Source organism: Camellia sinensis, chromosome 8, assembly GCF_055761805.1.
Source record: "Camellia sinensis isolate YWXY chromosome 8, ASM5576180v1, whole genome shotgun sequence".
Taxonomy (NCBI): Eukaryota; Viridiplantae; Streptophyta; class Magnoliopsida; order Ericales; family Theaceae; genus Camellia; species Camellia sinensis.
In genome coordinates this window covers 67,470,155-67,483,418 of record NC_138968.1, presented here as the reverse complement: position 1 = coordinate 67,483,418, position 13,264 = coordinate 67,470,155, and the positions used below count along the sequence as shown (strand labels likewise).

The following is a 13,264-nucleotide window of genomic DNA, read 5'->3' as shown; positions in this document are numbered from 1 at the left end:
CTCTCTCTCTTAAATATTGTAATATGGTATCAGAGCTATAAGTTGTAATATGGTAGCAGAGTTATAGGTTAAGCTTTTGGTGTTCTTCTCCTTACCGGGGGACGGCAACCTTGGCTTGGCCACCCGCCAGACCTTAACCTATTCCGCTGTCATATTTTCTTGTCAGTATCGCTTTGTAGTGATCTCTTTCTTTGTCTGCTGGTTTATTCCTACCTCAAATATCTCTATCATATTTTTTTTTTACAATTGAAAAGTCCAACCCACACTTCTTAAAACCAAGGTATTAAGGAGAGAGAAACTGGAGCAATCACAGGTCCAACCAAGCTCTGATACCAAATTGAAAAGCCCAACTCACACTTTTCCTTAAAACCTAGGTATTAAGGAGAGGGAAACTGAAACTTTATAACTAGCACAGATGGGGCAACTCCAGGCGATGTAGAACACATTCCAACAGACCTAATCTAAAAAAAGAAATAAGAATAAATTCATATATTCTTACAATCAATCTAATATATTTACATAATTAACATAATATTCTCACACTTCCGCTCAAACTCAAGGTGTTTTAGGAGAAAACACTAAGGGTATGTTTGGTTTGGTTTTGGGAGAGTAGTTTTTAAAAATCGTTTTGGGGAGAGAGTTTAGAAATTTTTTTGGTTTGTTTAGTTGTGTATTTTGAAAGTAGTTTTGAAGTTTGGGAGTTTGGAATGATTTGATATTTTGTTATAATTGAGTAGACGTGTGTGAAAGAAAAAGTGATTGAGAATGAGAGAGGAGAGAGAAAAGGTGATTGATTGATAGGTAAGAGAGAGTGATTGTGGAAATTGTTTTGGAAAATTTACAAACCAAACAATTTTTTAGAAATTGTTTTCCAAAATCACTCTACAAATCCAAATCAAACATACCCTAAGAGTTCGCTAAGAAGAAATTGAAAACGAGCAATGATGTGAGTTTTGGTAAAGAAGTTAACAAGTTGTAGTGCCGAAGAGATGAAAGGAAGCGAGATAAAGACAGACTGCAGATGCTGACGAACAAAATGACAATCAATCTCAATGTGCTTTGTTCGCTCATGGAAGACAGTGTTATGGGTAATCTGATTAGCACTGTGATTGCCACAGTAAAGAGAGGTTGGGAAACACTGAAAGACACCCAAATCAGACAAGAGACAATGATACCAAATAATCTTAGCAGTGGCGTAGGCCATAGCACAGTACTCAACCTTGGCAGTGAAATGTGCAACAATAATCTGTTTCTTGCTCTTCCAAGAAATCAAGGAATCACCAAGAAACATATAAAAGCCAAAAGTAGACTTGCAATCAGTAACATTACCAGCCTAATCAGAATCAGCATAGGCCATCAAGTCCAAAGAGGAAGTGGAGGACAACAAGGGCAAATGTCTTCTTATAATGTTAAAATTTACCATCACCTACCACACACTTACCATCACCTACCACACACTCACCTACTACACTCACCTACCACCACCATCCACTACACCTACATCTATATAAGGAACCATTTGTAATAGACAGTATATTTTATCAATATAAATCAATCAATAATACATACAATTTATTCTCTCTTTATTTCTCTTTATACATTAAATTTTACATGGTATCAGAGCAAGGTTAAGACCTTAGTATTTCTCGCTTCACCGGCGGGCGGCAACCTCGCCTTGGCCGCCCGCCGGACCTCAACCTATTCCGCTTATTTTCTACACATACCTTGACTTCTTCAACATTTTCTTACACCCCTCCTCCGCTATGTCGGCGGCGGCACCCGCATCATCGTCTAGCCTCTATCGCCGTTCACCTCGCCTCTCACATATCCGTGGTTGTACTCTTACTCGTCATCGTCGTTGGCGTTTCTAGCGCTGCTTTTCTGCTCGTCACTGCTGTTTTTTTTCCCGATTTGCTCTCTCTCTCTTAGCCATGGATTTGGGTGTGGGGTGTAGAGCTGTGGCTCTGTTGTTGGTAGCCATGTTTGCTGGCTTGAAGGTTTCAATGGCAGCAGTGTACAAGGTTGGGGACTCCGCTGGTTGAACCATCATTGGGAATATTGATTACAAGGCCTGGGCTGCTTCCAAGACGTTTCATGTTGGAGATGTCATCATTTTCGAATACAATTTTCAATGTCACGTGTTGCAAGTGCCCCACAAAGAATACCAAGCCTGCAGAAGTGTAAGACAGTAACATGCATCTTCACATACAGCTTGGGTAATGTGTAACTATCAAAAGCACAAGCTTCTTGGACATCCCTCTCTCTCTCTCTCCATGGACCCAACATCATCATCATGCACCCACTCTATCTCCCTCTCTCTCATCTTTTCCCACTTTCAAACCCACTTTAATCATATCTCTCCTTTCTCTTAATTTATTTCATCCACGTTCTTTCACCCTTTTCTTTTATTTTAATATATATATATATATATTTTATTATAATATATTTTCTCTATCCCTTGTTAGTAAGCATCACCCTTTTTCCATTCTCTTATTATTATTTATTTTATATTCCACCAAAAAAAAAAAAAAAAAAAAATCACACTGCTGTTTTTCTTATCACCCATCCACAAATATTTTTCTCTATTTTCTTTATCCATTATTTTCTTTTATTTTATTTTTCTTATTAAACAAAACAACACCACAAAATAACACCAACAACATTCCACAACCTTGTCATTTTATTCATATCAGGGGATCAACCCCGATCACACTTTTACATCCAAAAAAAAAAAAAAAAAAAAAAAAAAAAAAAAAAAAACCCACACAAACAAAAACAAAACTACCACACCCACAGTGGGATTTTTCTTCTCTACTCAGCCGCCGGTCTTTTCTTCTTGCCTCCGTCCTGGGTGGTCCTTGCCGGTGTTGCCTCCGTGCTTCCCATGCCACCGAGCACATTCAATCCCCCCTGCTCCTCCACTGCAGCATATGGAGGACCTCCAAATCGAAACATCACGGTGGCCTTCCGCTTCAGCTCCTTGTTTTCCGCCTTCAGCACACTTATCTCTACTCGCGCATCCTTATACATGCGTTGGAGCAGAGCCAGTTGGGAGTTTAACTGTTGCACCTCATTTGTCCTGCTCTGCAGCCGGTGCGACAAGTTTGTGACCGCAGTCATGGTTTCCACACATGACTTCAGAGTATACTGATTGGCCTCAATATCAGTTTGCACCGCCATTTTTTGCTCCACCGACCGCATCGGAAAGTTCAACGGAGCAAAACCAGAGGTGTTTAGTTGAGGTTCACTGGCCACCGCACCAGTTATTTCTCTTGTGGGCTCGTTCAGTTCTGGAAAGAGCGTGAGCAGACCACGGGAAGAGGAGGCCATGTTTTGGGTAGCTGGACGGGAAGAAGAGGCCATGTTGCTGAGTGTTTCAGAGACGGGTTGGTTACAGCGTATTACAGAGTTTCTCTCTCAGGCAAGGAAGAGTTTTTCAGAAGATTTTAGCAGGTTTTCTGCCTCAGCCTCCGCATTGATTTATATAGAACATGACGAAGCGGCAGACACGCGCATCATGCGCCGCTCGACGCTCGCCGACAATATGGGCGCGCCTTTTGATGGCACGCCTTTTGATGGCACGCCTTTTGATGAATTGGGCACGCCTTTTGATGGCACGCCTTTTGAAATATTGGGCACACCTTTTGAGGGTGCAACTTTTACAACGGTCCGACATGACCCTATAAACTGTCCCGACATTGATTCCGATTAGCTCCTTTATGGGTCCGACAAGACTCTGTAAACTGTCCCGACATTGATTCCGGTTAGCTCCTTCAAGGGTCCGACAAGACTCTGTAAACTGTTCCGACATTGATTCCGGTTAGCTCCTTTATGGGTCCGACAAGACTCTGTAAACTGTCCCGACATTGATTCCGGTTAGTTTCTACAAGGGTCCAGCAAGACTCCGTAAACTGTCACAACAACTATCACAACATTGTCTGCTACAACGGTCCGACATGACCCCATAAACTGTCTTCTACATCGGTCTGACACTGCCATCCAGTGTCCTCTACACCGTTATGACACCACCATACAGTGTCCTCTACAACGTTATGACACCTCCATACAGTGTCCTCTACAACGTTATGACACCGCCATTCAGTGTCTTCACCAATGGTCTGACACGACCATACAGTGTCTCCTATCCTTTTATATTTTTATGTATTTTCTTGTTTTGTAACTCTCTCCAAACTCAAGTTGGTTAGTTCCTATCCTCCTTGAGTTTGCGGGGGGCTGTTAAAATTTACCATCACCTACCACACACTTACCATCACCTACCACACACTCACCTACTACACTCACCTACCACCACCATTCACTACACCTACATCTATATAAGTGCTGGAAATTGTGTTCATGCATATAATATGATAGTGGTGTTGGTGGTAGATAGTGGCATGTATAGAATATGATAGTGGTGTTGGTGGTAGATAGTGGTATGTATAGAATATGATAGTGGTGTTGGTTGTAGATAGTGGCATGTATAGAATATGATAGTGGTGTTGGTGGTAGACAGTGGCATGTATATAATATGATAGTGGTAGATAGTGGTAATATATAATATGTAAGTGGCATATAATGGGTTATGATGATGTTTGTAATATCTCCTATATAAGGAGTGTCATTTGGTCTTGTAAGATAAGAAGTTTTGAATATAACAGAAATATATTCCTTCTTCCTCATTTTTTCGGAGTTCTTCTTCTTCATATTTTCTAAGTTGGTATCAGAGCAACAAAAAACACAGCAGCCCTAAAACCGTCATAGCCATGTCGGAAGTCACGTCCGGAACCACTTCAACCCCCGCCGCTGCCATTCCGGTGAAAACGTCTAACTCTCACTCTGTCCAAATCACCACCATCCGCCTAAATGGTGATAATTTTCTCCGCTGGTCACAATCTGTCCGGATGTATATCCGTGGGCAAGGAAAGATCGGTTACATCACTGGTGACAAGAAGGCTCCTGCTGTTAATGATCCGCTGTTCGACAATTGGGACGCTGAAAACTCCATGGTTATGACATGGTTGGTCAATTCCATGGAGGAGGATATAAGCTCTAATTACATGTGCTATACTACTGCACAAGAATTGTGGGATAATGTTAGTCAGATGTATTCTGACCTAGGAAATCAATCTCAAGTTTTCGAATTAACTTTGAAGTTGGGAGAGATTCGTCAAGGAGATGATTCCGTCACCAAATATTTCAATTCGTTGAAAAGGTTGTGGCAGGATCTTGACATCTTCAACACATACGAATGGAAATCGGTTGACGACTGCAACCACCACAAGAAAACTGTGGAAGACAGCCGTATTTACAAGTTTCTTGCCGGCCTCAACACTGAGTTCGATGAAGTGCGAGGAAGAATTATTGGCAGACCTCCTCTCCCATCCATTGGCGAAGTATTTGCCGAAGTCAGAAGGGAAGAGAGCCGAAGGAGCGTCATGCTTAAGAAAAAAGGTAATGGTGAATCAATTGAAATTTCTGCTTTAATTAGCGATGCTGCGGCCAACAAGGCTGCAAATTACCAGCGCAGGTTTGATGATAAGCCACGGGTCTGGTGTGATTTTTGCAACAAGCCTCGCCATACACGCGAAACGTGTTGGAAGATTCATGGCAAACCTGTCAACTGGAAAAGCAGCAAACAAGGAGAGAAGAATCGTGGCTTTCCTACCGCTAATGAAGCCGATTCAGGTCCCTTCAACAAAGAGCAGATTGATCAACTCTTAAAGCTGATAAAATCCAACTCCTCAACCGGTACTCCTAGTGTTTTGTTGGCACAAACAGGTAGAAATCCTAAAGCCTTCTCTTGCCTAAACTTCTCTCCGTGGATCATAGATTCCGGTGCCTCCGATCACATGACTAGTTTTTCCCATTTATTTAGTACCTATTTCCCTTGTTCTGGTCATGACAAAATCAGAATAGCCGATGGTAGTTTTTCACCTATTGCAGGAAAAGGATTTATTAAACTAACTGAGAAAATTAATCTCAATGCTGTTCTTCACGTCCCCAACTTAGCCTGTAACCTTTTGTCTGTCAGTAAACTATCTAAGGATTCTAATTGTCGTGTTACATTTTTTGAATCCCATTGTGAATTTCAGGACCAGAACTCGGGGATGATGATTGGGCGTGCTAGGATGCTTGAAGGTCTTTACTACTTTGATGAAGTACCTGTTAGTAATAAAAAAGCTCAGAGCTTTAATAGTACCAGTTCAATCTCTGTTCGAGAAAAAATAATGCTATGGCACTATAGGCTAGGACATCCTAGTTTTCTTTATCTGAAACATTTATTTCCAGAATTATTTAAAGGGATTGATTGTTCTTCTTTTCATTGTGAAAGTTGCATTTTTGCAAAATTTCATCGCTCTACTTATTTGCCAAAACCTTACCAGGCTTCAAAACCTTTTTATTTGATTCATAGTGATGTTTGGGGCCCTTCTAAAATCACTACTCTTTCTGGTAAAAGATGGTTTGTTACATTTATTGATGACCATACCCGCTTATGTTGGATTTATTTGATGAATAAAAAATCTGACGTGAAAAATTTATTCACAAATTTTTACAATATGATTGAAAACCAATTTCAAACCAAAATTGGTATTTTACATTCTGATAATGGAACAGCATATTTCAATGAGCAGTTAGGTGAGTTTTTGGAAAAAAGGGAGATTTTTCATCAATCTACATGTCGGGATACCCCTCAACAAAATGGCATTGCAGAACGAAAAAATAAACATCTACTTGAAGTAGCACGTGCTATAATGTTTTACATGCATGTTCCTAAATATTTATGGGGTGAAGCAATTTTAACAGCCTCTTATTTGATAAACAGGATGCCTACAAAGGTGTTAACATACAAAACACCTTTTGATTGTCTCAAAACTTTTTTTCCTGACACGAGGTTGTTTTCTGATTTACCCGCCAAAGTTTTTGGATGTACTGCCTATGTTCATGTTCCCAGTCAATTTCGTTCAAAACTTGACCCCCGTGCTATAAAATGTGTTTTTTTGGGTTATTCCTCAAACAAAAAGGGGTATAAGTGCTTCGATCCTCAAAACAAGAAATTTCATGTGAGTATGGATGTGTCATTTGTGGAAACAAAATCCTATTTCCCCAACACTTCTCTTCAGGGGGAGACAAGTGGAGTAGAAGACCGTTTTTGGGATATTTCTATCCCGCTCCCCAATGTCATTTATCCTACACAAAAACCACATCTGTCTGATAATGATCACTTAGGAGAACCAAGTTCTATGGTGCCTAGTCAAGAAGATTCTTGTTTAGGGGGAGAAGTACTACAAAATGATCTAAATCCTGAGCTTCAGGTTTATACTAGGAAGCGATTTCATCTGAGGAATAATGACCCGAATGTCCATCCTAATGACCCGAATGTCCACCCGAGTTCTGGCATCGAAATTTTAGGTAATCCTATTCCTTCTATTTCCGACCTTGATGTTCCTATAGCAATTAGGAAAGGTGTCCGAAATTGCATTAAACATCCTATTGCAAATTACCTCTCCTATCAAAGACTGTCTAAAAACCATAGAGCTTTCACATCTAGGATTTCACACTTGTTTGTTCCAAGGAATATACAGGAAGCATTGGATGATCCGAATTGGAAATTAGCAGTCATGGAGGAGATGAATGCTTTAAGGAGAAGTGGTACTTGGGAGATAGTTGATCTACCCAAAGACAAGAAAACAGTTGGGTGTAAATGGGTGTTTACGATAAAATGTAACGCAGATGGAAGCGTTGAGAGATACAAGGCGAGACTGGTAGCTAAAGGCTTCACTCAAACTTATGGGATCGACTATCAGGAGACGTTTGCTCCTGTTGCTAAAATAAATTCCATCAGAGTACTGTTATCTCTTGCAGTAAATTCAGATTGGCCTCTACATCAACTTGACATTAAAAATGCATTTCTCAATGGTGATCTTGAAGAGGAGGTGTTCATGAGCCTACCGCCGGGATTTGAACAGAGACTTGGAAGTGACAGAGTATGCAGATTGAACAAGTCATTATACGGACTCAAACAATCACCAAGAGCGTGGTTTGAACGCTTTGGGAAGGCAGTTATCAGTTGTGGCTTCTCGCAGAGTCAAGCAGATCACACAATATTTTATAAACATTCAAAAAACAGTAAAATTGCAATTTTGATTGTTTATGTTGATGACATCATTTTAACTGGTAATGATGAAGCAGAGTTAGCAGCCCTCAAAGAGAAACTCGCAAAAGAATTTCACATTAAGGATCTGGGAGCCCTCAAGTATTTCCTCGGAATGGAATTTGCAAGATCCAAGGAAGGTATATTCGTTAATCAGAGAAAATATGTTCTTGATCTCCTTGGAGAAACAGGTATGCTTGGTTGTAAGATGGCGGAGACTCCGATCGAGCCTAACTTGAAGTTACAAGCTGCTAAGGCTGAAGAAGTCAAAGAGAGAGAACAATATCAGCGACTTGTAGGGAAATTGATTTACTTGTCTCATACGCGGCCTGATATTGCCTTTGCAGTCAGCATGGTAAGTCAGTTCATGCACTCACCAGGGGCAGAGCACTTTGAGGCCGTTTATAAGATCTTAAGATATTTGAAAGGAACTCCAGGGAGAGGCTTACTATTCAAGAAACATGGACATCTTCAAGTTGAAGTATACACAGATGCAGACTGGGCAGGAAGTGTTACAGACAGGAGATCAACATCCGGATACTGCTCCTTTGTAGGTGGGAACCTAGTTACATGGCGGAGTAAAAAACAGAATGTGGTAGCTAGAAGTAGTGCAGAAGCAGAGTTCAGAGCTGTTGCCCATGTAATCTGTGAAGTAATGTGGATTAAAAGAATTCTTGAAGAATTAAAGCTTTCTCACCCGACACCTATGAAGGTCTATTGTGACAACAAAGCAGCTATATCTATAGCTCATAATCCAGTTCTACATGATCGCACAAAACATATAGAAGTGGATAAACATTTCATCAAGGAGAAAATCAATGCTGGCATAATCTGTATGACCTACCTTCCAACAGGTGAACAATTAGCTGATGTGCTAACGAAGGGACTACACAAGAAGCAATTTGATAAGCTGACTAGCAAGCTGGCTATGGAAGATATCTTCAAACCAGCTTGAGGGGGAGTGCTGGAAATTGTGTTCATGCATATAATATGATAGTGGTGTTGGTGGTAGATAGTGGCATGTATAGAATATGATAGTGGTGTTGGTGGTAGATAGTGGTATGTATAGAATATGATAGTGGTGTTGGTTGTAGATAGTGACATGTATAGAATATGATAGTGGTGTTGGTGGTAGATAGTGGCATGTATATAATATGATAGTGGTAGATAGTGGTAATATATAATATATAAGTGGCATATAATGGGTTATGATGATGTTTGTAATATCTCCTATATAAGGAGTGTCATTTGGTCTTGTAAGATAAGAAATTTTGAATATAACAGAAATATATTCCTTCTTCCTCATATTTTCGGAGTTCTTCTTCTTCATATTTTCTAAGTATAAGGAACCATTTGTAATAGACAGTATATTTTATCAATATAAATCAATCAATAATACATACAATTTATTCTCTCTCTATTTCTCTTTATACATTAAATTTTACATATAATAAATACCATACTCGTGAGAAACTTTTAGCAATCAGCCGAGCTTTGTATCGTTCAAGAGAACCATCAGAATGAGTCTTTAACTTTATAAACCCATTTGCAACCAACTAGATTCTTGTCAGCAGGCAAAGGAATTAGCTCCCAAGTAGTAAACTCATCCTTCATAACTTGAATCCAATTAGGATCTTGATAGGCCTCTTTGTAAACTGGGGTTCTGAAAAGGAATGAATGGCAGACAAGAAGGTAAGATAAGAAGCAGAAAAACATGTATTAGAAAAATCCAACCTAGCCAAAGAATGATGTTCACAATCAAGATATTGGCATGCAGAAGGATCAGTGTCTTTAGAAGCAGCAGGAGTAGCAGCAGGCGTAGAGACAATCGGTAGAAGGAGAGCCTTGCGACGAGAATATACTAATAATGGAGGAGAAGAAGGAAGAGGATGAGAGGAGAGGAGAAGAGAGGAAAAGAGGGAATAGACTCGTGGGGGATAGTGGAGAGGGACTCATCAAGATGGGTGGTAGCTGGAGAAGAGGGAGCAGTGGAGATGTACTCATCAGGAGGGATCTTAGAAGGAAATGAATTAATGTGAATCAAATCCTCTTTGGAAACCAGAGCAGTAAGAGGAGGAAACTGAAAGTAAGACAGATGTTTGAGAAAGGCAACATGTCAGGAGACATAAAGGCGACAAGAAACAGGGTCGTAACAGCGATAACCTTTCCGATAAGAGTAGACCAAAAAGACACAGAATAGACCGAGCACTAAATTTGGTCCTATCTTTACGAGGAAGAAGAACAAAATAAGTAGACCCAAAAACAAGCAAGAAGGAGTAATTGGGAAGTTGGGAAAATAGAGCCTCATAAAGAGAATGACCAGAGAGTAGGGGAGTAGGCATACAGTTGAGAAGAAAAACAACAGTAAGAACTACTTCACCCCAAAAGGGAACCAGAATAGAAACAGCGAAAAAAAGAGACCTAGCTCTCTCAAGAAGATCACAATGTTTATGCTCAGCTCAACCATTTTGGACAAGTGTATCAGTACAGGATGTTTGGTGAATGGTACCCAAATTGGCCAAATACTCACAGAACTAAGTTTTAAAATATTCTCCACCCAAGTCAAACCATAACAATTTAATAGTAGACCCTTATAGTGGTCATAGACTGAAAAGTACAATATATCTGATAGAAGTCGGACTTATGAGTCATAAGATAAACCCAAGTGTAATGGGTGAAGTCATCAACAAATGACACAGTATGCAGAACTCTCTTTGGTGAGAACACAAGAAGGGCTCTAGATATCAGTATGAACTAAAGAAAACGATGTATCAGAGATAGAAGTACTTTTATGAAAAGGTAAAGACTATCATTTTGGCAGGTTTACATCCCCGACACTTCGTAAGTTGACTAGAAAAAATTTTACCCAATATACTTGACTGAGCTAAAGACTGTAAGCAGTCAACAGACAAATGCCCTAATCTAGAATGTTACAAATAAAAGGACTCAACATAGAATCTAACTGAAAAGAGGAAAAAGCAGCCGAAGAGGTAGTCATAGGCAGATGCAAGTTCTCTACTACATAGAGGTCTCCAACTCTACGGCCGGTCCTAATTTGCTGCTTGGGCATCCAATCTTGCACATAACAGATAGAAGAAGAAAAGATAATATCAAAACCAGAGGCACCAAGCTGATTAATAGATAACAAACTAACAGATAATTAAGGAACGTAAATGACAGATGGAATAGAGATATCAAACATATCTGACAGTAGGATAGACCCAACAGATATAATAGACATATCAAACCTATTAACAACATTAACAATAATAGGAAAGGGAGGGAGAGTACAATTTTGAGAGTAAAGAGCAATGAGGAGTCATACGATGAGAGGCACCATTGTCAAAAAGCTAGACAAACGAAGAGATACCTGAAGAAGATCCAAACAAACCTGAAGAAAGGAAACAGTAGAGACAGAAAGGGATATATGCTGAAACTGAGCAATTTGAATATTCAAGAAAGCCAAGTTAGGATCAGGAGCCAGAGTAGATGCAGTATAAGCAGCGGGAGGCCAAAACATACTCGGAGGAGGAGCGTGGAACTGAGTATGAGATTGTTGATTGTTGAGAAGATGAGGTAGGAAGACATCTCTTCTTGGAACAATGATACTTCAAATGACCCTTTTGATGACAGAAAGTACCCTCATCTGAAGCCAATAGCCTATTTTTGGGCCTAGCAATCTTATCATCCATCATTGTAATGAACTAGTAAGAACAATATACAAAATCCAAACAAAAGAGAGCCAATATGCAAATAGGGTTATCCACTGAGGTCAAAGAATAATAAACACTAAATTACCAAGTGAATAACACCTTAGATAAGGAATCAGATGATAATAACCCCAGATGGGTCAAAGATCCGAACCTAGTTCAGAGAGAGATCGCAACTAAGAGAGCCAAAAAACCGAAGACGAATTGATCGCGATGCTCCTAGATAACCAGAGGGAGATCACGACTGAGAAATCAAAGCCCAGAAGTTAATCTAGAAGGAGAAGAGGCCACATCGACCCAGAAAGAGAAGAGACCACGAGACTAAAGAACCACAGAGAGAGCGCACGAGTCGATGACTCCACCAAAGGTCGCGAACAACGATGAATTGTGATTCCGACGACCTACCACGAATCGCGAACCAAATAGCTTGGGTTTTGCTAAGGAATCTCGAGATGGAAGACCAAGAAGAGAGAACTTCGGGTGAGATCGCGAGCCTTCGATGACTTGAACTAGAAACTCGTGATGAACCAGGGATAGTGACCGCGAACTGGAGAGTCGACTTCGACTTCAACTTTGAGATTCATAGTCGAAACAGAGGGTGTAGACAAGGCACGACTCTGGTGATAAATCAAAGGCAAAGATGGAAGCCATAAATTGGAGTTTTGATTCTAGGGTTCAGACGAAGGTGGCTCTGATGCTATGTAAGATTTCTAAATGAAACTGTATATTCAATTGTATATAATACAAATAGTACAACCGATTTATATTGACCTAATCTAAAAAAGGAAATAAAAATAAACCCCTATATTCTTACAATCAATCTAATATATTTACATAATTAACATAATATTCTCACAATTATTACCATAGCAAGCTGTTAGGGTAATCAGATGGTCGTCAAGTCGATAATCCACCTTGTTAAGTGTTCTCGAACTGCTAACATTCAACATGAGATAATGCATAAAAATAAAATAAAATAAAATAAGAAAAAGAAGAAGAAGAAGAAAAAGAAGAAAAGAAAAAAAGGATAATTACATGGACCTCACAAACCTCTCGTATGGTTTCTGAAATTAGAGTGATGGGTAAATGATGGGTGGGTTATTTGGTTACACGTAGATGACGAGGTGACGTGCATGTCCTGATTGGATGATAAAAAATAATTTTGATTTTATACTTGACTGTTTAATGAGCCCAAAATTAAGATTAAATTGAATTGTTTAGCATAGAGGCAAGATCAGAATTTAGATTATCAAAACATGCTGACGTCATCCTTTACAGTTGAGTTCAGTAACCACTCATTAACAAAAAAAAATTGTTGCATACTATCCGAAAAAGTAAGGAGTGCAGTGTAATTTTATAAACCACAAGGGAGGTCTGTGTAATATTGCATCTGCTTTTT

The 13,264-nt window shown here is 39.6% G+C and overlaps 1 protein-coding gene across 4 annotated transcripts in view; it reads left to right on the top strand.

The window, feature by feature from the left end:
- LOC114266373 (ATPase GET3B) overlaps positions 1–13,264 on the top strand; it is a 30,510-nt gene that overhangs the window by 16,718 nt on the left and 528 nt on the right. The window lies entirely within an intron of this gene.